Source organism: Nomascus leucogenys, chromosome 2 (assembly GCF_006542625.1).
Source record: "Nomascus leucogenys isolate Asia chromosome 2, Asia_NLE_v1, whole genome shotgun sequence".
NCBI lineage: Eukaryota > Metazoa > Chordata > Mammalia > Primates > Hylobatidae > Nomascus > Nomascus leucogenys.
The window spans coordinates 943,696-971,070 of NC_044382.1; the positions used below are offsets into that span (position 1 = coordinate 943,696).

Genomic DNA, 27,375 nt, shown 5'->3' on the forward strand with positions numbered 1-27,375 from the left:
CTTGATAAATTGTCAATAGTTTCTACAATCTAAGAATGTTCCCCATAATCTCCTTACTGTTTCAGGATCTAATCTGAGAGAGAATGAAACAAATGTAATAAAAACATACCAGTCTTTCAGAACCGATTAATTTTCTATTGGCTGAAGAAAATGCAACCTTGAGACTTCTTACCAAGATAGAGTAACAGGAACTAAATTTACCATGCCACCTGTGACAACCATTATATCAGATAATATACATGAATCAGCAAATTTCTAAGATGAGACCCCAACCAATGCAGGAGAGTCATTCCTGAAGGGTGGGCAACAAACAGGGTAGACCCTGTAACCGTCTCAGCTTCCTCCTTGGACAGCACTGACAGGAGGCAGCCCAAGGAGGGGAATCCCAGGTACAGGACAGTGATCCTCCCTGAGTTCCAGAGACAGAAAGTCCAGGGAAGCCAAGGTGATTAGAAATCAAGAGGCAGAACATCAGAGAGAAGGGAAGAGAACAGAGAGAAGTCTGGAGATGATGGGGCCTCCCACTCCGTGGCTCAAGTTGTTAACAGGGTACAATTGCAAGTGAGAAACTACCTCAGCCAGAGGAAAAAACACACCTGAAAGGATTGTGGAGGCAGCAACCCCCAAGTTCACACAGAACTAAGGCTAGATTTTGTTCCTAAATGTCAGAGGAAGGACTGCTAATGGGTACAGGGTTCCTTTTTGGGATGATGAAAATGTTCTGATTGTGGCAAATGTGGCACAACTCTGTGAATATACAAAACCCACTAAATTGGCACTTTAAATGGGTGAACTGTACAGTGTGTGAATTGTATCTCGAGGTGTTACACAAAAGAAAAAACAGCAGAAAATGTCTATGTTTGATGTAAACTCTAAACTCACAGATACAAAAAGCTTAATGAGGGCAGGATGCGGTGGCTCATGCCTGTAATCCCAGCACTTTGGGAAGCTGAGGCTGGCAGATCACCTGAAGTCAGGAGTTCAAGACCAGCCTGGCCAACACGGTGAAACCCCATCTCTGCTAAAAATACAAAAATTAGCCGGGTATGCTGGTGGGCGCCTGTAATCCCAGCTTCTAGGGAGGCTGAGGCAGGAGAATCGCTTGAACCCGGGAGGTGGAGGTTGCAGTGGACTGAGCTGGTGCCACTGCACTCCAGTCTGGGTGACAGAGTGAGACTCCAGCTCAAAACAAACAAACAAACAAACAAACAACTCCATGAACCCAAATGTATAAAAATCTCATAAAAAGAAAAGAAAATTACATGTACATCTTAATCAAATGGCTTAAAAGAGAAAATCTAAAAAGCCACCAGAGGAGGGGAAAAACATGTCATATAGGAGGAGCAAAGATAAAATGCAGCAGACTCCCAGTTGTAAACAATAAGAGAGACTGACAGAGAAGCAAAATCTTTTTTTTTTTTTTTTGATGGAGTCTCGTTCTGTTGCCCAGGCTGGAGTGCAGTGGTGCGATCTCAGCTTACTGCAGCCTCTACCTCCCAGGTTCCAGCGATTCTCTTGCCTCAGCCTCCTGGGTAGCTGGGATTACAGGCATACACCACCATGCCCAGCTAAGTTTCATATTTTTAGTAGAGATGGGGTTTCACCATGTTGGCCAGGCTGGTCTCGAGCACCTGACCTCAGGTGATTTGCCTGCTTTGGCCTCCCAAAGTGATGGGATTACAGGTGTGAGCCATGGCGCCTGGCCAGGAGTAAAAACTTTAATGTACTGTAAGGAAAAAAAAAATCCTGTCAACCTAGCAAATTACCAAAAATAGCTTCCAAAAATGAAGGCAAATTAACTTCTGACAAAGCTTGAGCAACCCTAATCCAAAATGCTCCAAAACCTGCAACTTTTTGAACAATGACATAAACTAGCGACTTCCTTGCTTTCTGATGGTTCAATGTACATAAACTTGGTTTCATGTACAAAATTTAAAATATTGAATAAAATTACCTTCAGGCTATTTGTATAAAGTATATATGAACCATAAATGAATTCCAAGTTTTAGACTTGGGTTCCAACCCCAAGATATCTCATCACATACATATATGTAAATATTCAAAAAAAAATCTGAAATCCAAATCACTTTTGATCCCAAGGGATATTCTAGTTAAGTGATACTCAACCTGTACAGAAAAGGTGAAATGATTCATTGCCAGTTGATCTACCTGATAGGAAATTAGAGAAAATTCTTTAAGCAGAAGAAATGAAATACCAGATGGAAATCTACATTAACAGAAACGAACAGCAGAAATAGTGAATACGTGGGTATATATGAGATTATTTTCTCTACATCTATTTAAAATGTAATTGACTACTTAAAGCAATATTGGAAATAAGATACCGTGGGTGTTACGACATATGCAGAAGTGACACATCACAAAGAAATAATGGATGGGAGGAGGAAACAAAAGTGTACTGTTGGGTTATTATCTGCATGTAAAGAGGTGTATAGTACTCGACAGCACACTGTGATAAGTAAAAGACACCATAAACCCTAACTAATAAATCGAAGAGTTATAGCCAAAAAAGTCAAACAAAAAAGGCAAAATGGAATGATTAAAACAAAAAGCTGTATTATTTCAAAACAAGACAGTGAAGAAAAAATAGAACAAAGAAGCTTTATTTCAAAACAAGAGAGTGAAGAAAAAATAGAACAAAGAATAAATGATATGAATAAAAAAATAGCAAGATGGTGAATTTTAAATCTAACCATAGGAATAACCACATTAAAATCAAATGGTTGGGCTGGGTGTGGTGGCTCATGCCTGTAGTCCCAGCACTTTGGGAGGCCGAGGCAGGCAGATCACAAGGTCAGGAGATCGAGACCATCCTGGCTAACATGGTGAAACCCCATCTCTACTAAAAATACAAAAAATTAGCCGGGCGTGGTGGCAGGCGCCTGTAGTCCCAGCTACTTGGTAGGCTGAGGCAGGAGAATGGCGTGAACCCGGGAGGTAGAGCTTGCAGTGAGCTGAGTGAACTGAGACGGCACGACTGCACTCCAGCCTGGGTGACAGAGCGAGACTCCGTCTCAAAAAAAAAAAAAAAACTAAAACAAACCAAACCAAAACAAAACAAAAAAAATCAAATGGTGGAAACAACCCAAATAAAATGGATTGTCAATTTGCATTTTTAAAAAAGACCAAATTCTGCATTGCCTGCAAGAAACACACTTCAAATATAAAGACAAACAGAATCTGAGTACGAATAAATATAAATAATACCAATACTAATAAAAAAAAGAAACAGCTATATTAATAGCAAAATAGATTTTAGAGCAAAGAATATTCCCAGGGACAAAGAAGGTCACTTCATAATGATGAGTCATAATAATAAATGAGTCAACTCATCAAAAGGACATACAATCCTAAATGTTTGTACAACTAGTAACAAAATATGAGCAAAACATGACAGAATTGCAGGAAGAAATAGACAAATCCACAGAGCTTTCAGAACCTTTCTCTCAATTGACAAGAAAGCAAAGAAATAACTAAAATCAGAGCAGAACTGAAGGAAATAGAGACATAAAAAACCCTTCAAAAAATTAATGAATCCAGGAGCTGGTTTTTTGAAAAGATCAACAAAATTGATAGACCGCTAGCAAGACTAATAAAGAAGAAAAGAGAGAAAAATCAAATAGATGCAATAAAAAATGAAAAAGGGGATATCACCACGGATCCCACAGAAATACAATCTACCATCAGAGAATACTACAAACACCTCTATGCAAATAAACTAGAAAATCTAGAAGAAATGGATAAATTCCTCGACAAATACACCCTCCCAAGACTAAATCAGGAAGAAGTTGAATCTCTGAATAGACCAATAACAGGTTCTGAAATTGTGGCAATAATCAATAGCTTACCAACCAAAAAGAGTCCAGGACCTGATGGATTCACAGCTGAATTCTACCAGAGGTACAAGGAGGAACTGGTACCATTCCTTCTGAAACTATTCCAATCGATACAAAAAGAGGGAATCCTCCCTAACACATTTTATGAAGCCAGCATCGTCCTGGTACCAAAGCCTGGCAGAGACATAACCAAAAAAGAGAATTTCAGACCAATATCCTTGATGAACATTGATGCAAAAATCCTCAATAAAATACTGGCAAACCGAATCCAGCAGCACATCAAAAAGCTTATCCACCATGATCAAGTGGGCTTCATCCCTGGGATGCAAGGCTGGTTCAACATATGCAAATCAATAAATGTAATCCAGCATATAAACAGAACCAAAGACAAAAACCACATGATTATCTCAACAGATGCAGAAAAGGCCTTTGACAAAATTCAACAACCCTTCATGCTAAAAACTCTCAATAAATTAGGTATTGATGGGACTTATCTCAAAATAATAAGAGCTATCTATGACAAACCCACAGCCAATATCATACTGAATGGGCAAAAACTGGAAGCATTCCCTCTGAAAACTGGCACAAGACAGGGATACCCTCTCTCACCACTCCTATTCAACATAGTGTTGGAAGTTCTGGCCAGGGCAATCAGGCAGGAGAAGGAAATAAAGGGTATTCAATTAGGAAAAGAGGAAGTCAAACTGTCCCTGTTTGCAGATGACATGATTGTATATCTAGAAAACCCCACTGTCTCAGCCCAAAATCTCCTTAAGCTGATTAGCAACTTCAGCAAAGTCTCAGGATACAAAATCAATGTACAAAAATCACAAGCATTCTTGTACACCAATCACAGACAAACAGAGAGCCAAATCATGAGTGAACTCCCATTCACAATTGCTTCAAAGAGAATAAAATACTTAGGAATCCAACTTACAAGGGATGTGAAGGACCTCTTCAAGGAGAACTACAAACCATTGCTCAATGAAATAAAAGAGGATACAAACAAATGGAAGAACATTCCATGCTCATGGGTTGGAAGAATCAATATCATGAAAATGGCCATACTGCCCAAGGTAATTTATAGATTCAATGCCATCCCCATCAAGCTACCAATGACTTTCTTTACAGAATTGGAAAAAAACTACTTTAAAGTTCATATGGAACCAAAAAAGAGCCCGCATTGCCAAGTCAATCCTAAGCCAAAAGGACAAAGCCAGAGGCATCATGCTACCTGACTTCAAACTATACTACAAGGCTACAGTAACCAAAACAGCATGGTACTGGTACCACAACAGAGACATAGATCAATGGAACAGAACAGAGCCCTCAGAAATGATGCCACATATCTACAACTATCTGATCTTTGACAAACCTGACAAAAACAAGAAATGGGGAAAGGATTCCCTATTTAATACATGGTGCTGGGAAAACTGGCTAGCCATATGTAGAAAGCTGAAACTGGATCCCTTCCTTATACCTTATACAAAAATTAATTCAAGATGGATTAAAGACTTAAATGTTAGACCTAAAACCATAAAAACCCTAGAAGAAAACCTAGGCAATACCATTCAGGACATAGGCGTGGGCAAGGACTTCATGTCTAAAACACCAAAAGCAATGGCAACAAAAGCCAAAATTGACAAATGGGATCTAATTAAACTAAAGAGCTTCTGCACAGCAAAAGAAACTACCATCAGAGTGAACAGGCAACCTACAGAATGGGAGAAAATTTCTGCAACCTACTCATCTGACAAAGGGCTAATATCCAGAATCTACAATGAACTCAAATAAATTTACAAGAAAAAAACAAACAACCCCATCAAAAAGTGGGCAAAGGACATGAACAGACACTTCTCAAAAGAAGACATTTATGCAGCCAAAAAACACATGAAGAAATGCTCATCATCACTGGCCATCAGAGAAATGCAAATCAAAACCACAGTGAGATACCATCTCACACCAGTTAGAATGGCCATCATTAAAAAAGCAGGAAACAACAGGTGCTGGAGAGGATGTGGAGAAATAGGAACACTTTTACACTGCTGGTGGGATTGTAAACTAGTTCAACCATTGTGGAAGTCAGTGTGGCGATTCCTCAGGGATCTAGAACTAGAAATACCATTTGACCCAGCCATCCCATTACTGGGTATATACCCAAAGGACTACAAATCATGCTGCTATAAAGACACATGCACACGTATGTTTATTGCGGCACTATTCACAATAGCAAAGAGTTGGAACCAACCCAAATATCCAACAACGATAGACTGGATTAAGAAACTGTGGCACATATACACCATGGAATACTATGCAGCCATAAAAAATGATGAGTTCATGTCCTTTGTAGGGACATGGATGAAACTGGAAACCATCATTCTCAGTAAACTATCGCAAGGACAAAAAACCAAACACCGCATGTTCTCACTCATAGGTGGGAATTGAACAGTGAGAACTCATGGACACAGGAAGGGGAACATCACACTCCAGGGACTGTTGTGGGGTTGGGGGAGTGGGGAGGGACAGCATTAGGAGATATACCTAATGCTAAATGACGAGTTAATGGGTGCAGGAAATCAACATGGCACATGGATACATATGTAACAAACCTGCACATTGTACACATGTGCCCTAAAACCTAAAGTATAATAAAATAAAATAAAAAAAAACCAAAAAAAAAAAAAAAAAAAACAAGAAAGCAAATCAGAAGCGATATAGAAGACCTGAACATAACTATCAATAAACTTGACCTCATTAATATTTCTATAATACTTTACCCAGTAACAGTAGAATACACTTGGCTCACTACGTCCTCCACCTCCTGGGTTCAAGTGATTCTCCTGTCTCAGCCTCCTGAGTAGCTGGGATTACAGGCGCCCACAACTATGCCCTGCTAATTTTTGTATTTTTAGTAGAGACTGGGTTTCACCATACTGGCCAGGCTGGTCTCAATCTCCTGACCTTGTGGTATACCCACCTCAGCCTCCCAAAGTGCTGGGATTAGGGGTGTGAGCCACTGAGCCCGGCCAGAATACACATTCTTTTCAAGTACACAAAGAATATTTACCAAGACAAATCACATGCTGGGCCATTAAACAAATTGAAAAATTAAAAGATTAAAATATCAAACAGTACGTTTTCTGACAAAAATATGTTGGAATTAAATTAGAAATCAACAAAGATATTTGGAGAATACCCAAATATTGGAAATTAAATAACTCCCTGGTCAGAAGGAATCAAAAGGGTAATCAGAAGTATTTTGAACTGAATGAAAATGAAAACATAAAAAGACATCAAATTTTGTGGGATGTAGCTAAAACAGTACTTACAAGAAAATTTACACCACAGTAGAAAAGAAGTAAAGTCTCAAATCAATGACTTCTGTCTTAACAAACTAGGGGGAAAACATTTAAATGCAAACTAAGCAGAAGAAAGGAGATAAACCTAAGAGCAGAGGTCAATGAAATACATAAGGGAAAACAACTAATCCAATAACCTCAAAGCCAGTTCTTTGCAAGTAAAATTGATAAACCTCTAGCCAGACTCACCAGGAGAAAAAGAGAAAAGACATACATTACTATGATCTGGAATGAAAGATCAAAAACACTACATATGTTTAAGTATTAAAAAGATACAGGTCATAAAACATCTGTTCAAATGTTTACAGTGGCTTTATTCATGATTTCCAGAAATAGTAAACAACTCAAAAAAAAATCTTCAACTGGGAAATGAACACATGATAAATGAAGACACTGAAATGCTACCAAAGAATCACCTATTCACTCATACACCTTGTATGAAATGTAAAAGGCTACATACTCTATTATGCCATATATATGGCATTCTTACAAAGAAACTATAAGAACAGAAAAAAGATCAGAGGCTCTGGGTGAAGGAAGGAGGCTGACTACCGTCACTAGAGATTTGGGGGAACAACAGAACTTTCCTTTTTTGTTTTAAATATAGACAAGGTCTCACAGTGTTGACCAGGCTGCATTTGAACTCCTAGGCTTAAGTGATACTCCCACCTCAGCCTCCCTAGTGAGTGGGACTAGGGGCAACAGAACTATTCTCTATCCTTTTATTTTTATTTATTTATTTTTTTGAGACAGAGTCTCCCTCTGTTGCCTAAGCTGGAGTGCAGTGGTGTGATCTCAGCTCACTGTAACCTCCACCTCCGGGGTTCAAGCAATTCTCCTGCCTCAGCCTCCTGAGTAGCTGGGACTACAGGAGCGTGCTGCTATGCTGGCTAATTCTTTTGTATTTTAGTAGAGGCAGGAAAAGTGTTGCCCAGAATGGTCTCGAACTCCTGAGCTCAGGCGATCTGCCTGCCTCAGCCTCCCAAAGTGGTAGGATTACAGGTGTGAGCCACTGGGCCTGGCTTCTATCTTGATTTTAGTGCTAGTTACACAACTGTAGGTTTGCCAAAACTTCTATAACTATGCACTAAAAAGGGTGAAGTCTCCCATAGGTAACCTATAACTTAATAAATTATTAAAAGATTATAAAAATATTTTGAACATTATTCCAATAAATACAACAAACTACATGAAATGGACAGTTTCATACACAGACGCTACCAAAGCCCACTCAAAAAAAGAACTATTAATTCTTTGAAGACCAGCCTGGCCAACGTGGTGAAACCCCATCGCTATTAAAAATACAAAAAATTAGCCAGACGTGGTGGGGCACACTTGTAGTTCCAATTACTCGGGAGGCTGAGGCAGGAGAATCCCTTGAACCTGGGAGGTGGAGGTTGCAGTGAGCTGAGATCATGCCATTGCACTCTAGCCTGGGCAACAAGAACGAAACTCCGCCTCAAAATGATAATAAATAAATAAATAAAAATAAAACTTCTTAACCTTGATAAAGGACATCTACAAAAAGCTTAGTGGTAAAGGAATGAATGGTTTCCTCCTGAGAAACAAAGAAAGAATGTCCACTCTCACTACGCCCATTAAGCATTATACTGGATGTTCTAGCCAGTACAATAAAGCAAGAAAAATAAAGAACTTGGAAGGCAGAAGTAAAACTGTCTTTATTTACAAATAGCATAGGTATGTAACTAATCCTATGTATTTATGTACATACTTATGCAACGAATCCTATGGTATTTACAAAAATGTCACTAATAAGAAAATTTACAAGGTCATAGGATACAAGATCAATGTACAAAAAAAGTGTATATTTCTGTATACTAGCAATGAACAATCAGAAATTGAAATTTAAAATGACACAATTTACAACAGCATCAAAATTATGCATACTTAAGAGATAAATCTGACAAAAAAATGTACAGTCAAAACTGCAAAACAATGCTAAAAGAAAGTAAGGAGGCCGGGCGTGGTGGCTCAAGCTTGTAATCCCAGCACTTTGGGAGGCCGAGGCGGGCGGATCACGAGGTCTGGAGATCGAGACCACAGTGAAACCCCGTCTCTACTAAAAATACAAAAAATTAGCCCGGCATGGTGGCGGGCGCCTGTAGTCCGAGCTACTCGGAGAGACTGAGGCAGGAGAATGGTGAACCGGGGAGGCGGAGTCTGCAGTGAGCCGAGATCGCGCCACTGTATTCCAGCCTGGGCGACAGAGCAAGACCCCAGGTCAAAAGAAAAAAAGAAAAGAGAGTGAGAAAGGAAGAAAGAAAGAAAAAAGGAGATAAAGAAAGAAAAAAGGAGAGAAAGAGAGAAAGAGAAAGAGTGACAGAGACAGAAAAAGAGGGGCCAGGTGCAGTGGCTCACACCTGTAATGCCAGCACTTTGGGTGGCCGAGACAGGCAGATCACTGAAGGTCAGGGGTTCAAGACCAGCCTGGCCAATATAGTGAAACCCCCGTCTCTACTAAAAATACAAAAATTAGCTGAGCGAGACTCTGTCTAAAAAAAAGAGAAAGAAATAAAACATAATTTTCAAACTGAGTGAAAGATCTAACAGACACTTCACCAAAGAAGATATAAACAGATGGCAAATAATCACATGAAAAGATGCTCAAAATTGGGAGTCATTAGGGAAATGCAAATTTAAACCACTCTGAGATAGCACTACATACCCAGAAGAATGGCTAAATTTAAGACTTGTGTTGGTGAGGGCATGGATCAAAGACATCTAGTAGGAATATGAAACAAGACATCTTTGGAAACCAGATTCAGTTTTTTAAAAAGTTAAACATAAACTTACCATATGATCAATTCCAGTTTTTAGGAAATAAAAGTTATGCCCACACAAAGGGGAATGTTCACGGCAGCTTTATTTGTAATAGTCAAATATTGGAAACAACCCAAGTGTGTTCAACAGGAGAACAAATAAACAAATGCTGGCGTAGCCAGACAATGGACTACTACTCAGTAATAAAAAAGAATGAACTACTGAAAACCAACAAAACACTATGGATGAACTACAGAATAAGTATAGAAGATAAGAGCAGACCAAAATCACCAAAAACAACAAAGAAATGCAAGGTGTCCATTCGCATGAAAAAAAGAAAAAAGTGTACATACTGTACAACATCATTTATACAAAAATTCCACAAAATGCATACTAATCTATGGTTACAGAAAGCAGAACAGCGGTTGCTTAGAAATAGGGGAAGGAATGGAGAAGCAGGAGAGGTGGGGAAGCAGATCACAAACTTTCAGGATCGACGAATATGATCATTCTTGACTGTGGTGATGGTTTCACAGGTGTACCAGTCAAAATACACACATCATTCACTTTACACATGCCAATTTTGAATGTCAACTATACTTCAGTAAAACTGCATCATAAAATCTATCTTAATCCAAGAAGGTATTTCCCTTACTTTGCTATAAACAGAACAGACACCATACCACAAGCTATTTGTAGAACAAAATTTTATTTGCTTAATTTTCCATTCATAAAACTGAAAACACACAGCTGATATTCAATATGAATAACGCATTTTATATAAAACAATTTGTTGTTTTTTTGAGACAGGATCTCATTCTGTCACCCAGGCTGGAGTGCAGTGGTGTGCTTGTTCATAGCTCACTTGTAGCCTTTAACTCCTAGGCTCACGTGATCCTCCTGCTTCAGCTTCCCAAGTAGCTGGAACGATAGGGGTGAGCCACTGCGCCTGGTTCCCTACTACGTTTTCTGTGTCTTTGCCCTCTTCACTCAAGAGAGGGGAAGGGTAGGCCTAAAGAAGCAAACAGAGCTCCTGAATGGAGACATACAACTTCTATGGATTTATGATGGTTCATTTTAAAAGTCTGCCACTTTGTATACCTCATTTTCCCATAGAGGGTGATCATAATTCTATCTGCCAAAAAAATAAGCTGACATTTCAGGAAGATAGAAGGTAGCCAGAAAGAAAACCACAAAGTCTGGGAATAAGGGAAAGGAAAAAAAGCCAAGTAAAAGAATAAATCATATATGAGGTAGAGGCAGGAAGACAAGCAGAACTCGGATGCCTACCATACACACACACAATTCTGGAATAAATTTCTAAGTACCAAAAAACCAGGAAAGAAATGAAACAGAATAGTTCTCAGCATAACTCAAATCCTAGAATTCAAACATGAAAACAGTTGTCAGGTTTGAATTCATTAAAATGTAAAACTTCTTTCTATATGGTGAAGACACCAATGTATATGGAAGCTAACCATTATTCAGTCAATTTTCAGTATCCACCATGCTGGTATGGGGATAGAATGGTAAATAATAGCATGTCCCTGCCCCCATGATTTCCTGTGAGTTGTATAATGACAGAAAAGAAAACAAAGAAATCAACAGGAAAATAAACAATGGATAAGAATAGGTCACTTAAAAAACAAAGTCATGGCCGGGCGCGGTGGCTGACGCCTGTAATCCCAGCACTTTGGGAGGCCGAGGCAGGTGGATCACGAGGTCAGATCAAGACCATCCTGGCTAACACAGTGAAACCCCGTCTCTACTAAAAATACAAAAAAATTAGCCAGGCGTGGTGGCAGGCACTTGTAGTCCCAGCTACTTGGGAGGCTGAGGCAGAAGAATGGCATGAACCCGGGAGGTGGAGCTTGCAGTGAGCCGACATGGTGCCACTGCACTCCAGCCTGGCGACAGAGCGAGACTCCATCTCAAAAAAAAAAAAAAAAGTCATATTAAAAACAAATCTTCATACTCAGTAATAAAAAAATGTTTACGATACCAAAATAAAAAAGACTAATATCCAATACTGACAAGGAGAAGGGAGAAACAGACACATTCTTTCATTTTGGGAAACATGCAACTATTCTGAAGCCAATCTGGTAATAACTACTAAAATTTTAAACCTGAGTATTCTTTGCCCCATCAATTCCACAATTTGTGATTTACCTTATGAGAACACTTGTTCAGGTATGCTAAGATATATATTGTTGGGGAAAATTAGAAATATAAATGATCATTAATAGAGCATACTTAATTATGTTTCATTCATATAATATTCCTTAGCCATTCTCTCTTAGAATGAAATAGTTATATACACTGATGTGGAAATATGTTCACAACAAATGAAGCAAAAAAAGCAAATTTCAAAATGTGGTACTTCATTTTTGTTTAAAAAATCAGAGTTTAGGCCGGGCGTGTTGGCTCACGCCTGTAATCACAGCACTTTGGGAGGCCGAGGTGGGTGTACCACAAGGTCAGGAGATCGAGACCATCCTGGCTAACGCAGTGAAACCCCTTCTCTACTAAAATTACAAAAAATTTAGCCAGGTGTGGTGGTGGGCACCTGTAGTCCCAGCTACTTGGGAGGCTGAAGCAGGAGAATGGTGTGAACCCAGGAGTCAGAGCTTGCAGTGACCAGAGGTCACGCCACTGCACTCCAGCCTGGGCGGCAGAGAAAGATTCTGTCTCAAAAAAAAAAAAATTAAAAAAAAAAATTCAGAGTTTAAAAGATTAGTAACAGAAGTAAAAGAACATAATGTACTGCAGAAAGATATATCTCTACCATCGAACTATGCAATACAAGAAATTAAGGATCCTAATTTTCTGGAAGAGGTCAATGAACAAAAGGAAGTCACCTTTTGATAATCTCATATCTATCTACTTCTTCTCCACAAAATTGTACATACACATAAGTACCCAAAAACTTGCATTTACTTTTAAGCAGCTTAGTGACTTGAGGAAGGCTGGGATTATCCTGACCTACGTTAAGAGCCCTGTTTTGATAAGTGATCTCATTCTAAAATACCCAGGATTCTTTATTGCTAAATGCCAAGAGACAAGAGAAATCAATTTGTGTGTTCTGAAATCACGTGGGTGATTAGCAAACACTAAAAGAACTAGGTGTAATTAGTATACCTACCAGGAAATCAAAATAACTATGCACTTGCAGATATAGAAAAAAACTAACAAGCGGCCAGGTGCAGTGGCTCACGCCTGTAATCCCAGCACTGTGGTAGGCCAAGGCGGGTGGATCACTTGAGGTCAGGAGTTCGCGACAAGCCAGGTCAACATAGTGAAATCCTGTTTCTACTAGAAATACAAAGAATTAGCTGGGTGTGGTGGCACGGGCCTGCAGTTCCAGCTACTGGGGAGGCTGAGGCAGGAGAATCGCATGAACCCAAGCAGCGGAGGTTGCAGTGAGCCGAGATTGTGCCACTGAACTCCAGCCCGGGTGACACAGCAAGACTCCATCTTAAAAAAAAAAAAAAAAAGAGTTACATATAATACTCTCTTTTTAAAACAACCTCGGGGCCGGGCACAGCGGCTCAAGCCTGTAATCCCAGCATTTGGGAGGCCGAGGTGGGCAGATCATGAGGTCAGGAGATCGAGACTATCCTGGCTAACACGGTGAAACCCTCTCTCTATTAAAAATACAAAAAAATCAGCCGGGTGTGGTGGCGGGTGCCTGTAGTCCTAGCTACTCGGGAGGCTGAGGCAGGAGAACGGTGTGAACCCGGGAGGCGGAGCTTGTAGTGAGCACAGATCGTGCCACTGCACTCCAGCCTGGGCAACAGAGTGAGACTCCGTCTCAAAACAAAACAAAACAAAAACCCACAACCTCGGAAAAGCATAATCTAGAATTTGAGAGACATGGTCTATCATCCCTTCATGTAAAAATAAGTATGAATAGAGCCAACATTCTTGCTGTTTCAAGGCTTCAAAATGTTGGAGAATGCTACAAAGTAAACCAAGGTGAAGGTGAGGACTGTAGCCACGGCACCTGACTCAAAGATCATTTAGTGACTACGAGGAGTTCAGACCCAAGTGTATTTCCTGGAAGCTTCCTGAGTGTGGCTCTGGTTAGTAGATTTCTCTGCCCTACACTGCCATCTCAAGGGCCTAGAACAAGTACAGCTGTTGTGGGCTACATATGTCCCTCAAAAGCAGGCAACCACAGTACTGTCCCCATGTAATAGGAACAAAACGAACGTAAGAGTTGTTTGGTATTTTCAGATCTTCGATAGTATTTTAAAGTTTGTTCATGTCTGATTTCAGCTTCCTGTAACAAGAGTTGTTTGTGTTGATAAACCATCCCACTGAGGGAAAGAAAAACTAGATTTTAAAAAACTCCACAAAAGTACAACTTCAAAAGCACGGGAGAATTACAAAGGCAGCAAAGGTGTGACAACCTGGAGAGAAGGGAAGCACCGACAGGTAATAGGCAGGACATGTCCCACAACTTAATCTCTCGAAGAACAGAATCACAAGCAGCAGCTAAGAGGCAAGCCAATGAGCCAAAAGCTGGAAATGAGAGAATGAGGCACTCAGCAGAACTAAAGTCGTCTTACACAGCTGGGAAGAAGACCCTCTTAAACCACCAAGTTGGCCGGGTGCGGTGGCTCATACCTGTAATCCCAGTACTTTGGGATTATACTTGAGAGGCCGAGGCGGGCCTCGAGGTCAGTTTGAGACCAGACTGGACAATATAGTGAAACTCTGTCTCTACCAAAAATACAAAAATTAGCCGGGCATGGTGACAGGCGCCTGTAGTCCCAGCTACTCAGGAGGCTGAGTCAGGAGAATCACTTGAACCCGGGAGGCAGAGGTTGCAGTGAGCCAAGATCGTGCCACTGCACTCGAGCCTGGGTGACAGAGACTCCGATTCAAAAAAACAAACAAAAAACCCCACCAAATTTCAGCTGGGAGCTACAAATGGAGTAAGTTGACTCAGCAATAGGCCAACCCTCAAAACCACTGAACATCTGATTCAAATTCAATCAAACTGCAATTATTATTATTTTTTCTTTTTATTTTTTCTTTTTTTTGAGACGGAGTCTCGCTCTGTCGCCTAGGTTGGAGTGCAATGGCATGATCTCGGCGCACTGTAACCGCCGCCTCCCGGGTTCAAACGATTCTCCTGCCTCAGCCTCCCAAGCAGCTGGGAGGTGCCCGCCACCAAACCCAGCTAATTTTTTGTATTTTTAGTAGACATGGGGTTTCACCATGATGGCCAGGCTGGTCTCGAACTCCTGATTTCAGGTGATCTGCCCGCCAAGACTTCCTAAAGTGCTGGAATTACAGGCATGAGCCATCGTGTCCTGCCAAAACCCTAATTAGATTAAGGCCATCTACCCCTTCTACAACTGCCTGGGAAACACAAAAGTAAATTCACTCCCAAGGAAGAGAATACCATCACATTCTACTATTTCCAGCATTCAACAAATTTACAGACCGAAGGATCCTCCAGAAGATTCAGATACTGAAGTGATCAGACACAGTCTTTTAAAAAATATATATGAGAGGCTTACTAAACTTTTGGACAAGATAGAGTGACAAAAACTGAATTTATCCTCCTACCTACAACTAAAAAACCAGACAAAATATATTAGAAAATCATTTTTTAGACACTCGATACCACACAGCACAGGACAGTGATGAGTAATAGATGGGAAACCACAAAATGAGCAGTTATCACGGTTCCAGCTTACTGGAACTTTCCTGACAGTAGTGCAGAGGGACAGAACCCAGGTAGTCTCTGTAATACGTAAGTTGAGGAAATGAAGCCAGGAGTCTGGAGAGGCCAAGGTGGCTCAAGTACACATGACAGATTGCCAAAGAGGAGAGAGCTACACAGATACAAAGCTCTGGGGATCTGAAAAGGATAGGGCCCTGCTCCCTGAGTTTTCGACGGCACAATGATCAGCAAATACACGTGAGAAATAACCTGAGGCCAGGGACCAAGGATGGGGTGGAGACAAATTGAAAATAGAGGTGGCTGGGCATGGTGGCTGGTGCCTGTAATCCCAGCACTTTGAGAAGCCGAGGCAGTCGGATCACCTGAGGAGTTCAAGGCAAGCCTGGCCACCATGGTGAAACCCTGTCTCTGCTAAAAACACAATATATGAGCCGGGTATGGTGGCGGGTGCCTGTAATCCCAGCTACTCGGGAGGCTGAGGCAGGAAAATCGCTTGAACTGGGAGGCAAAGGTTGCACTGAGCTGAGATCGCACCACTGCACTCCGGCCTGGGTGACAAGAGCAAAACTCCGTCTCAAAAAAAAAAAAAAAAAAAAAAAAAAAAAAGCAGAGGGAACAATCCTTGGGGTCAGGAATAATTTGTGTTCCACGAGTCAGTGTGGAAAACCTCTTAAAAGAGTATTCGGGAAAGTATTAAAGTAAACTTTAAGTGAATCAAACTGTTTCCAAATAGTTTAACCGTATCTCAGAAGAAAGCTCAAGAGTACTTCCAGGCATACAAAAATAACTGGCCACCAAAGAAGGTAAAATGCACAGTGTACTTTGTCCAATCAAAAATTACCAGGCACACAAAGTGGAAGACAGAAATAAATTAAAACCAACCCAGAAATGAAAAAGATGACAGAATCAGTAGATAAGGGCATTAAAACGTACCTGTATTAAATACACTCAAAAAAGTAGGGAAAATGTTCAGTAATGGCATGAATGATATAAAAAACATCTATGGCTCAGCTTGTGATGAAAACTATACTATTACTCTAGATGGAATTAATGGCAGATTAGATACTGCAAATAAAAATATTAGTAAAATTGAAGAAATGGCAATAAAAACTGCCTAAAATATTTTTTAAAAAAGAAAATAAAGAATAAATTAAGCATAGCATTAGTTAGATAAAAGACAACTTCAAGTAGCCTAAAATACAGGCAACTGTACTCCCCAAGGACGGGGAGGCAGGAAGGCAGAAAAAATTATTTGAAAAAATGGTAGCCTAGGCCAGGCACAGTGGCTCATGCCTGTAATCTCAGCACTTTGAGAGGCCGAGGCGGGTGGATCATGAGGTCAGGATATCGAGACCATCCTGGCTAACACGGTGAAATCCCGTCTCTATTGAAAGTACAAAAAATTAGCCAGGCGTGGTGGCAGGCGCCTGTAGTCCCAGCTACTCGGGAGGCTGAGGCAGGAGAATGGCGTGAACCCGGGAGGCGGAGCTTGCAGTGAGCCGAGATCACGCCACTGCACTCCAGCCTGGGTGACAGAGCAAGACTCCGTCTCAAAAAAAAAAAAAAAAAAAAAAATTGGTAGCTGAAACCAGAAACCCAGAGCCAATGAGCTCAGCAAAACCTCAGCAAAACCTAAGCAGCAAAAGAGAAATGAAAGAACAGAAGAAAACTACATGAAGACACATTATCACACTGCTTAAAACGAGTAATGACGAGAGACTCTTAAAGCAGCCACAGAAAACAGGCATACATAAAAGAAACAAGGGTAAGAATGACCTTTCCTCAGAAACAATGCACGTCGGAAGGCCACAGAGCAACACGGAAGAACTCACCATGATGTACGCCTTCCAAATGGTCACAGCTACTAGGAAGGCAGGAAGATTGCTTGAGGCCAGGAGTTTGAGGCTGCGGTGTATCACAATAGTGCCTGTAAACAGCCAGGGCACTGTTGCCTGGGCAACAGAGGGAGACCCCGTCTGTTAAAAAATTTCTCTGGCCGGATCGTGCCACTACACTCCAGCCTGGGCGACATAGCAAGACTCCATCACAAAAAAATAAATAAATAAATAAACCAAAAAAACTTTCTCTGGCCAGGTGCGGTGGCTCACGCCTATAATCCCAGCACTTTGAGAGGCCGAGGAGGGTGGATCATGAGGTCAGGATATCGAGACCATCCTTGGCTAACAAGGTGAAACCCCGTCTCTACTAAAAATACAAAAAATTAGCCGGGCGTGATGGCAGGTGCCTGTTAGTCCCAGCTACTCAGGAGGCTGAGGCAGGAGAATGCTGTGAATCTGGGAGGCGGAACTTGCAGTGAGCTGAGACTGCGCCACTGCACTCTAGCCTGGGCAACAGAGCAAAACTCTGTCTCAAAAAAAAAAAAAATTTTTCTTGGCCAGTCGTGGTGGTTCATGCCTGTAATCCCAGCACTTCGGGAGGCCGTGGCAGGCGGACCTCGAGGTCAGGAGTTCGAGATCAGCCTGGCCAACGTGGTGAAACCCCGTGTCTACTAAAAATAAAAAAATTAGCCGGATGTGGTGGTGCGCACCTGTAATCCCAGCTTCTAAGGAGGCTGAGGCAGGAGAATCACTTCAACCAGGGAGGTGGAGGTTGCAGTGAGCTGAGATTGCACCACTGCACTCCAGCCTGGACAAGAAAGTGAGATTCCATCTTAAAAAAAAAAAAAAAATTCTTAATTTAATTTAAAAAGAAGAAAGAAAATAAAGTACTGAAAGATATGAACTGTCAATCTAGATTTCTATGCTCAGCAAAAACCTCTTTCAAAAATAGGTCAACAGAAAGGCTTTTCCAGACATAAAACCTAAAACACAAAAAATAAATAAAAACAAACAAAAAATCACTGGCAGACCCCATTACAAGTCTTTTTGTCAGAAGGAAAATTACAGAAACTTGCACTAGAAAGAAATGAAAAACATTGGAAATGCTAAGTATATGGAAAAATACTGACGAATTTTCCTATTACTTGGGTGTTTAAAGTAAAATAACAATGTATTTTGAGACTTACACCATATGTAGAAATAACATATATGACTACAACAGCATAGAGGCCAGGAGAAGAGAAACAGAAATACAGGTGTGCCTCAACTTACAATGGGGTTAGGGCCCAATAAAAACATCGTAAGTTTAAAATGTCAAAAATGTATTTAATATACTTAACCTACCAAACATCATAACTCAACCTAACCTACCTTAAATGTGCTCAGAATATTTACAGTAGCCTACATTTGGGCAAAATCATCTAACACTAAGCCTATTTTCAATCAAGTGTTGAATATCTCATGTAATGACTGAATACTGTAGTGAAAGTGAAAAATGGAATGGTCGTATGGGCACTCCAATTACGGTCTCTACTGAATGCACGACACCTTCATACTATCAAAAGGCGAACCATTGTAAGTCAGAGACTGCCTGCATATTGTTGTAAGACTTTGGTAGTGAAATGGTACAATATTACTTATTTGACCCTAATCATATCAATAACTGCATTAAATGTAAATGTGTTTAATGGAACTAAAAAGAGGGAAACCCACTGGTATACACTGGAAAGCACCAATTTCAGAACATCACTACAACCAAGGGGGGATATAGTCCCAATGAGTAACAAGTGAGTACAAAGTGTCCACGGTAAGTCTAAAATGGAAGAGTACAACAGTCTCTGCCCCAGGGACTCTCGGAACTGACCAGCCAAGGCCCCACACTGAGAAAAAACTCCAAAAATGGAATTAAAATTAGTAGGATAGGAATAAAAAACATGAAGGAAAAAGATAAAAATGAGAGAGGGGAATAGAACCAGAAAGTCTCAGAAAGCAAGTTCCCACAGTTGTGAACACTCTGAAAACTACAGAAAAGGGAGCACAGACATTAGTACAACTACCCTGAGTCACATCTTCTAAGTTTAGAAAAACTGAATTCAAATGAAAATGAACAGGCCGGGTGCGGTGGCTCATGCCTGTAATCCCAGCACTTTGGGAGGCTGAGGTGGGTGGATCACGAGGTCAGGAGATCGAGACCATCCTGGCTAACACGGTGAAACCCCGTCTCTACTAAAAATACAAAAAATTAGCCGGGCGTGGTGGCGGGCGCCTGTAGTCTCAGCTACTCGGGAGGCTGAGGCAGGAGAATGGCGTGAACCCGGGAGGCAGAGCTTGCAGTGAGCTGAGATCGCACCACTGCACTCCAGCCTGGGTGACAGAGCGAGACGCTGTCTCAAAAAAAAAAAAAGAAAGAAAGAACAGAAAAAAGTACTGAAGTCAAATCCCATAAAAATTATTTTAAGAAGTTCCTATAAAAGCATACTCCAAACATGCCCAAAAAACTATTACCTAGTATTTCAAAACAAAGTGAAAGATATTTAAAAAATGATAGAAGCAAGAAAAGAACAAAAAATTTAGAAAAGCTCAGTAAAGGAAAACTAAACTACAAGGAGCCTAATAATGAATAACTACAAAAAAAATACTTTTAAAGAGGAGGAAATGCAGTATTTTTTTTTTCTTTTTGTAAAGAGATAGGGTCTCATTCTGGGGCCTTGCCATCTTGCCCTGGTGCTTTCAAACGCCTGAGTCCAAGTAATCCTCCTGCCTGGTTTTTTTTTGTTTTTTGGTTTTTATTTTTTGAGATAGAGTCTCGCTCTGTCGCTAGGCTAGAGTACAGTGCCATGATCTCAGCTCACTGCAACCACTGCCTCCCGGCTTCAAGAAATTCTCCTGCCTCAGCATTCCCGAGTAGCAGGGACTACAGGCATGCGCCACCACACCCAGCTCATTTTTGTATTTTTAGTACAGACGGGGTTTCACCATGTTGGCCAGAATGGTCTCCATCTCTTGACCTCGTGATCTGCCTGCCTTGGCCTCCCAAAGTGTTGGGATTACAGGCGTGAGCCACCGTACCCAGACAATTTTTTTTTCTTTTGAGATAGGGTCTCGCTCTGTCCCCCAGGCTGGAGTACAGTGGTGCGATCTCAGCTCACTGTAACCTCCACTTCCTGGGCTAAAGTAAAGTAATCCTCCCACCTCAGCCTCCTGAGTAGCTGGGACCACAGTTGCACACTACCACACCTGGCTAATTTTCGTGTGTGTGTGTGTGTGTATATATATATATATATATTTTTTTTTTTTTTTTTTTTTTTTTTTTTTTGAGACAGAGTCTTGCTCTGTGGCCCAGGCTGGTGTAATCTTGGCTTACTGCAACCTCCCAGGTTCAAGCAATTCTCCTGCCTAGGCCTCCTGACTAGCTAGGACTACAGGAGCACGCCACTATGCCTGGCAAATGTTTTCTGTATTTTAGTAGAGACGGGGTTTCACTGTGTTGCCCAGGCTGGTCTCAAACTCCTGAGCTCAGGGAATCTGTCTCCCTTAGTCTCCCAAAGTGCTGGGATTACAGGCGTGAGCCACCGCGCCTGGCCTAAGAAGGGATTAAATGAGAATTAATTACATTAATTCTTGTATTTTTTAATAAAGATGATGTTCTGGCCAGGTGCGGTGGCTCACATCTGTAATCCCAGCACTTTGGGAGGCCCAGGCAGGCAGATCACCAGGTCAGGAGATCAAGACCATCCTGGCTAACAAAGTGAAACTCGTCTCTACTAAAAAAATACAAAAAATTAGCTGGGAGTTGTGGCGGGCACCTGTAGTCCCAGCTACTTGTGAGGCTGAGGCAGGAGAATGGCGTGAACCCGGGAGGTGGAGCTTACAATGTGTGGAGATCCAGCCACTGCCCTCCAGCCTGGGTGACAGAGCGAGACTCTGTCTCAAAAAAAAAAAAAAAAAAAAAAAAAAAAAAAAAAAAAAGATGATGTTCCACCACGTTGCCCAGGCTGGTCTACTGTATAATCCACCCACACTGGCCTCCCAAAGTGCTGGGACTGGTGTGAGACACTGCATCCAGCCTTAAAACTTATTTAAATCACAAATAAGTGAATACTTAAAAGATCTGAAGTTAGTCACTTTCTTATATACCAGCAATGAACAAATGGAATTCAGAATTAAAAATACACCATTTACACCAAAAAAAAAAAAAAAAGAGAAATAGGAATAAATCTAACAAAATATTTACAAACTATGTATGAGGAAAACTACAAAATTCTGAAGAAATCAAAGAACTAAATAAATGGACATATTCCATGTTCACAGATATGAAGACATAATACTGTCAAGATGTTCTTCCTAATTTGATATATAGACTAAACAGAATCCCAATCAAAGTCCCATTTAAATTCAGCATTTCTGCCCTGTGAAAGACACTGTCAAAACAGTAAGACGACCCACAGACTGGGAGATATTTTTGCAAAACACACATCCGCATTTTTTAAAAAATAAGTTTAAAAAAAAAAAACTCTGAAAACTGAACAATAGGAAAACAACCCAATTTAAAAATGGGCAAAAGATTTGAACAGACACCTAACCAAAGCAGATACACCCATGGCAAAAAAGCATATGAAAGGATGGCCAATATATATGTCATTAGAGAACCACAAATTAAAACAACGAGATACTGCTACACACCTATCAGGATGGCAAAAAATCCAAAACACTAACACCACCAAATCCTGAAAAGGATGTGCTGGTAGGAGGGCAAAATGATACAGCCACTTTAGAATACAGTTTGGTACTTTTTGGCAAAACTAAACACACTGTTCCCATATAATCCAGCAATCATGCCTCCTTGGTATTTACCCAAAGGAGCTGAAAATTTATGTCCACATAAAGAACTGCACACAGATGTTTATAGTAGTTTTACCAAAATTGCCAAAACTTGGAGGCAGCCAAGATGTCCTTCAGTAGGTGAGTGGGTAAACTGTGGTACATCCAGACAATGGAATATTACTCAGTGCTAAAAAGGAATGAGCTATCAAGCCATGAAAAGACACAGAGAAAACATAAATGTCTATTACTAAGTTAAAGAAGCTGGCTGGGCACAGTGGCTCATGCCTGTTATCCCAGTGTTTTGTAAAGTTAAGACAGGAAGATCACTTGAGGCCAGGAGTTAGGGACCAGGCTGGGTAACACAAGACCCCTGTCTCTACAAAAAATTAAAATATAAAAATTCACCTTTAGCTGGGCATGGTGGCATGCACTGTAGTCCCAGCTACTTGAGGAGCTGAGGCAGGAGGATCGCTTGAACCCAGGAGGTCGAGGCTGCAGTGAGCCGAGATGGCATCACTGCACTACAGCCTGGGTGACAAAGTGAGATCCTGTCTCCAAAACAAAACAAAACAAAACAAAACAAAACAAAACAAAACAAAACAAAAAAGCCAGGCATGGTTGTGTGCACCTGTAGTCCCAGCTACTCAGGAGGCTGAGGCAGGAGGATCACTAGAGCTCAGGAGTTTGAGATTACACTACTCCATCCAGCCTGGGCCACAGAACAATGATATCTCAAAATGAATAGATAAATGGGACTTAATTATATTAAGAAGTTTCTGCACAGCAAAAATAATAATAATGATAATTAACAGTCTACAGAATGAGAGAAAATATTGGCAACTACGCATGTGACAAAGGGTTAATAAACAGAATCTACGAGGAACTCACCTCAACATGAAAAAAACAACCCTAGGCTAGGCGCGGTGGCTCACACCTGCAATCCCAGCACTTTGGGAGGCCAAGGCAGGTGGATCACGAGGTCAGGAGATCGAGACCATCCTGGCCAACACGGTGAAACCCCATCTCTACTAAAAAAAATACAAAAAATTAGCCAGGTGTGGTGGCGGGCGCCTGTAGTCCCAGCTACTCGGGAGGCTGAGGCAGGAGAATGGCGTGAATGTGGGAGGCAGAATCACTCAATTGCAGTGAGCCGAGATGGTGCCACTGCACTCCAGCCTGGGCGACAGAGCAAGACTCTGTCAAAAAACAAAACAAAACAAAACAAAAAACAAAACCCTAATAAATGGGCAAAGAACATGAAACGATATTTTTCAAAAGACATACAAATTGCCAACAAATACGAAAAAAATGCTCAACATCAATAATCATCAGAGAGATGCAAATTAAAACCACAGTGAAATACCATCTTACACCACTCAGAAAGGCTACTACTAAAAAGTCAAAAACAACAGATGTTGGCAAGGATGTGAAGAAAAAGGAACGCTTAAACACTGTTGGTGGGAATGTAAATTAGTACAACCTGCATGGAAAACAGTATGGAGATTTCCCACAGAACTACAAATACAACTACCATTCTATCCAGCAATCCCACTACTGGGTATCCCCAAAGGGAAAGAAATCATCACGTCAAAAAGATAACCTGCACTCGTGTATTGTAGCACTATTCACAATAGCAAAGATATGGCCTCAACCTAAGTGTCCAACAATGGATGATTGGATAAAGAAAATGTAGTGTATATATACACCAAGGAATACTACTCAGCTATAAAAAAAGAATGAAAACATATCTTGTGCAGCAACCTGGACAGAACTGGAGGCCATTATCCTAAGCAAAACAACTCAGAAACAGTCAAATACCGACGCTCTCACTTACAAGTGGGAGCTAAACAATGGGTACACATGCATATACAGAGTGGAAAAACAGACACTGAAGACTCTAAAACACGGGAGGGCGAAAAAGGTGAAAAAGTTACCTTTTGGGTACAATGTTCACTATTAGGGCAATGAGTACACTAAAAGGCCAGACTTTACCACTACACAATATATCCGGTAAGAAAACTGTACTTGTGACTCCCTCTGCCCCAGGGGCCCCCTTCCTAGCCAGATGGCTGGGTGTGCAGTGTCCTCGACCCCATGAACAAATGACCACATCTTCTGCGTCCCCAGGGACTCCAGCCCATGCCATGGTGGATTCAGAGTGCCTCTTGGACCCCTGCTACTGAGGCCAGACGGCTGGGTGTGCAGTGTTCTCCACCCCATGAACAAGTGAGCACATCTTCTGCATCCCCAGGGATTCCGGCCCATGCCATGGTGGATTCCGAGTGCCTCTCAGACCCCCGCTGCTGAGGCCAACTTCTTGTGCACCCAAAAGGGAATCCTCCAGGTTTGCTAAGATTACATTGTGCCTGGTGATCCTGATCTACTTCAAGTGCCTCCACACCAGCGTATTCCTCCCTGTTGGTGGCTGAAATGATCCTTGCTGCTATTTTGTCAGCTACATGTGTGATCTGCACACCAAAATACCATTCATCAATTGGCCCTGGAGTCATTTCTTCCAAACCCTCCTAGCAGTGATCCTCTACCTAGTCACCTCCATTATCGACAACGGTGAGAGAGGAAACCACTCCAAAATCGTTGCAGGGGTACTGGGCCTAATTGCTAAGGGCCTCTTTGGCTTTAATGCCTATGTCAACCTTTCCCTTTCAGTAGCAAAGATATACAGCAGCCCCCACGGGCCCCACAGATGGCCCAGTGTAGGCAAACTCCCCTCATTTCTCTCTGTAACCTGCAAATAAGTTTTCCATGGAAATAACTCTTCCCTGTCCCAAAAACAACACTTCCAACCAACCAATTCCCAACCCCCTATAGAGGTAAAAGTGCCTTCATTGGGAGAATATTGTTTTCCAGCCTGCCAATCAACCCTGATGGGTGTGGCCACCTTTATGGGTATGCTTAGGTCGCGCTTCTGCAGTATCCAAAAGGAGACAGCAGTTTTGCCTGAACCATGCCGCCACCTAAGCCATAAAGTGAGAGAGGAGGAAGCCTTAGATTTCAGAGTCCAGGCCCCAGGTGGTGACCCACTCCAAATAATCTCCTTGGTGTGAGTGGTGGTTCTATGGAGGGATAAATAAATAATAAACAGATTGTTAAAATATAAAAAAGAAAACTGTACTTACACCTCCTAAATCTATAAAAATGAAATAAATAAGTTAAAGAAGCCAATCTGGGCTGAGGTGGCTTATGTCTGTAATCCCAGCACTTTGGAAGGCTAACGCGGGAGAACTGCTTGAGGCCAGGAGCTCAAGACCAGCCTGGGCAACATGATGAGACCTCGTTTCAATGAAAAATAAAAATTAGCTGGTGCTAGGGATATTTCTAACTAGAGTCAGTCATTGTTTCTAGGTTTTCAATGGACAGATCTAGGACATATATATGTAGCCATATGCATTTATAAATACAAGGTATGAATATATTTAAGTTTTATATGATGTATGACAAAATTATCAAATATACAAGCTAAAATATCTTATGAAGACATACTGAACTTTTAATTGAAATTCAGGGTAACAGGGCTTTTAGTTACCCTCTTTTATAATTATATCTGCATCTTCTTTAATACTAAGAGTCCTGGTTCTCAGGGATATGGGATGATAGAATAATTATTTATTTGCTTCATCCCACCAATATGATTAGCGAGAGCAGATAAAACTTTGTGTGCATATTATTTATCTGCCCTGCGCCCCTCTACACAACTGTGGTCGGTCTACATCGTCAGAGTATGTACCCACTACATACTATCAGCTTTCCCATTTAACCTGCATAAACTCCTATTTTGGACTTAGTTTTTCAAGTCATTGTATATTAACTGCCCCCTACTAGCTCATGTGTCAATCACTTTGGCTGTCTAGAAGCTTGTTCTCTAGATAATTCTTTAAAAAGTGTCCACAGCAACAGTATGTCCTATGTTTTCTGTATTTTGGTAACAGATTGCGCCCTTTATATTTGAAAGTCAGTTTTGCTGAATTCTAGATCCTTGGCTCACACAATCTTTTTTTTTTTTTTTGAGATGGAGTCTTGCTCTGTCGCCCAGGCTGGAGTGCAGTGGCACGATCTCGGCTCACTGCAAGTTCCGCCTCCCAGGTTCATGCCATTCTCCTGCCTCAGGTTCACGCCATTCTCCTGCCTCAGCCTCCCAAGTAGCTGGGACTACAGGCACCCGCCGCCACGCTCAGCTAATTTTTTCTATTTTTAGTAGAGACAGGGTTTCACCGTGTCAGCTAGGATGGTCTCGATCTCCTGACCTTGTGATCCGCCCGCCTCGGCCTCCCAAAGTGCTGGGATTACAGGCGTAAGCCACCACACCCGGCCAGCTCACACAATCTTAAAGTATCTTAAATATGTTACTCCAAAAAAATTTTTTTGGTATGGCATAAAGCCTTGCTGCAGGTCTAATGACACTCTAATTTTCTTATTAGTCACTTGTTCTTTTTGTCCAGATGCCCAAAACATATGCTTTTTCCTTAAACTCAGTAATTTTATCAGAATATATCCTGGTGTTGGTTTTTCTACATTGATATTCTCAGGTATACTGTGTGTTCTTTCAGTGGGTAGTTTGAATTTTTTTTTAATTCAGGAAAGTTGCCTTGAATTATCATTTTTAGTATTTGTTCTGATCACGTGCATTGATTTTCTTCAGAGGTCTATTTCTCTGTATGTTGCTTGTCACTCTCCCTTGAATCTTAAAAAAAAAATTTTCTACTTTTAAAAATGTCAAAGTATAATCTACATATGGTAAAATTCACTCTTACTGTCTTATGATTCCTTTATAAATGCATAGTTGTATAACCACCACAATTAAAATATGGAGTAGTTTTGTCACCCCCAAAAATCTTCCCTGCATACAAAATTTGGTGTTAAAGCTATAAGAAAGTAACTACTATAGAAGTCAGGATAATGGTTAATTTTGGGAGCAGGGTGGGGGCTGTGACTGGCTGGGGCATATGGAGACAGTTCTGGGGAAAGTGAAAAAGTTCTAATTTTTGACCTGGGCTTTGGCC

At 41.1% G+C, this 27,375-nt stretch overlaps 1 protein-coding gene across 2 annotated transcripts in view; it reads right to left on the reverse strand.

Annotated features, from left to right (window-relative positions):
• CNOT6 (CCR4-NOT transcription complex subunit 6) overlaps positions 1-27,375 on the reverse strand; it is a 91,133-nt gene that overhangs the window by 29,362 nt on the left and 34,396 nt on the right. The window contains exon 1 of one of the 2 annotated variants that reach the window (XM_030824185.1): positions 17,528-17,799. The exons of the other annotated variant lie outside the window; for it this stretch is intronic. The gene's annotated coding sequence lies outside the window, so the exon portion shown is untranslated. Of the gene's footprint in view, positions 1-17,527; positions 17,800-27,375 lie in introns of those variants that run through there. 2 annotated transcript variants of the gene reach the window in all.